This window comes from Propithecus coquereli, unplaced genomic scaffold, assembly GCF_000956105.1.
Source record: "Propithecus coquereli isolate 6110/MARCELLA unplaced genomic scaffold, Pcoq_1.0 Scaffold70, whole genome shotgun sequence".
Lineage (NCBI taxonomy): Eukaryota > Metazoa > Chordata > Mammalia > Primates > Indriidae > Propithecus > Propithecus coquereli.
Window position 1 is genome coordinate 1,471,327 of NW_012153063.1, and position 2,592 is coordinate 1,473,918.

The 2,592-nt window shown below is 41.4% G+C and overlaps 1 protein-coding gene across 1 annotated transcript in view; it reads right to left on the reverse strand.

The window, feature by feature from the left end:
- Window positions 1-2,592, reverse strand: part of DYTN (dystrotelin) — a 68,303-nt gene that overhangs the window by 38,864 nt on the left and 26,847 nt on the right. The window lies entirely within an intron of this gene.

The following is a 2,592-nucleotide window of genomic DNA, read 5'->3' on the forward strand; positions in this document are numbered from 1 at the left end:
CTTTTATATGCAGGGTACTTACCGTGTCCTACAGCCCTAAGGATAAACACTTAAATCTGCAGTCACATTTTGTGCAACTGCAAAAAGCACTCAAATATTTTGAATTTTGCCAACTTGAAAAAAGCCCAGATTTCAATAAAATTGAATTCTGGCTTCTCTTGAAAATTTGCCAGATACGATAATATTGGACCTGCATTCCTGCATGGCATTAGGGAAAATTAACCCATAGACAAAGAATTTAAAAATAAGCTTTTGTCATTTTCTGAAAGTTTGTATAAAGGGAAGAAATAAAGTAGAAGAAATGGAGTTCCTCACCAGCCCAAAGTTGAGTGACCACCACATCCAAGTTTCTTGACATATCAACATTGGAGATTGTCTTCCCTGAACAGTTACAACCCTAAATTGCCTTGTGGTCAGAGGAAGAGGAAAGAATCTTGAGACACTCTGGTAAGGAGGGGTGTCTCATAACACTCAGGAAGATATTGTGATGTCAGGGGAGGGCTGATGAGACCCAGCAGACATCAATTAGCGACTTTAAGGATATTTGAGTGGGATTGTGTTTTTTCGTCTGTAAAATATCAGGAAGTTGTACCTTTTTTTCTGATATTTTAATTCTCTTCTCTAACTGCAGTGTATGTGGCACACAGCTCTGTCTTCACCAAAGGCGATAGTTGGTGAGGACAAGGTGGCAGCTACTCTGTTTGGACCGTGTACACACTCTGAGCTGGCCCTTGTCCCTACCCGGCCTACTTCCCTCCTGTACATGACTTGTCCTGCCCCTGTAAGCATCTGAGTTTTCAACTTCTGTCTTAAAAGTTACAAAAGACATATGACAAAATTCCAATGCTCTTCCAATTTCGTGTCTTGCTGCAAAAATTTGACATGGAAGTTTGAGGTAATAACTAACAAAATTAGGTGATGTGTGATTAAGTGCCAGTGGAAAATCAGTGCTATAAAGGGAGAGGCCAGGAGATCCCAACGGGCTGGTATAGTCTGAAAAGTTGTCATGGAAGAAGTGAGACTCCTGCTGTGCAAGGAAGCCTGGGCTGGAGATTAAAGAAAGGAAATCCCAGGTAGAAAGAAGAGGAGGAATGAGGTAATGGAGACAGTGGTGAGCAAGAAAGGTTTAGAGGACATCGGCTCTATCAGACCTGCTAAGTGCCCTGAAGAACAAAGGGAAAAAAATCTCGGAAAGCCCCTGAGGCCAAATGGCACAGGGTCTTGACAGTCTGATCAAAGTCATTTAGAGGCAGAGCAGGACAGCATAAATGCCATGAGACCTGCCCTCAGCTGCCCTAGCTCACTGCTGTACTTCCAGCACTGAGTCCCATGGCAGGATATTAATAAACACTATGACTATAGTAGAAGCTAACATTTTTGAGCACTTTCTGTGTGCAGGCAGCATACATGTGTTGACATAGTTAATCCTCGTGGAAGTTCTTTCAGGTATTCTTACTATTATCGTCATTTTACAGATGAGGAAACAATCAAAGAAGGTTTAAGTAATTTGCACAAAGTTACACAACTGCATAGTAAGTAACTACTTAGTAAGACCTCAGATACCATCTGCATTGGCAGCCTGCTATTTTAACCACTAGAATAGACCACTAACGCAGGAGACCTGGGTTTGAATTCACACACCACCGTTACTCATAGCAATACTAATAGTTGGATTGGAAACTGAAGCTCACTGTTTTGGAGGACGCCTTATACATGGTAGGTTTTCAATGAACATGAGTTGAATGAAGTTGAATGAATAACTTAGTTTCTTCAGCAGGAAAATGGGACTAGTAAACCCTCCTGACCTTACACAATTTTTACAAAGCTTTGAAAATTATTTAACACACTTCAGTGGGAAGGCAATCACTTTTTAAGTGAAGTGTACAACGTAATAAGCTGTTTTTTATGAGGATTATTTGATGAGCTATCTGTGCCGGCTATTTGTCCAGCACTGTCATACGGCTGCAGTCAATCTGTCTGGGATAGTGTGCTGACTCTGCCCTTGAGTTTGTTCCTCTAGCTTCAGAACTACCTACAGGGATGGGCAGTGTAGGAGAGAGATTGTCACGTGAGTAATGAGATTAGTCTGCTGCTGATGCTTTACCATTACAGAACCCAGGTTTTCACCTAATCTCATCTCAACCTTACCTGGCTGTCTCTGAGCAAAAATGTGACATGTCCTTCTAGAATTTCAATCTTGGTTGAGGGACAATGTGTGATCTTTGCACCTTCTGTTTCTTTAGAAGGCCAAATCTTTGCCTTCTTCTTTCTACCTGCAGATCTGTGAATGCTGCTTCTCTGCAATGACTTGGTAGATCTCATTGAAACCAAAGCTATTGCTTGAGTTTTCCGAGAGCCAGAAACACAAGTTTAAAGTTAGAATTGTAATATATCCAGGCAATTTTTAATAGACTGAGAAGATTAGAGCTAAAAGAAGCCTCAGATATCATTGATCTACCCTGCCTATTTTACTTGAAAAGAAATGGGGTCCAGAGAGGTTAGAAGCTTTGCCCAGGTTACCCAGCTTTCTGTATATATAGTACCTGTGCATTGCCTTGGACGTCTAGGAGGGAAGATGGTTCATGCAGAGAC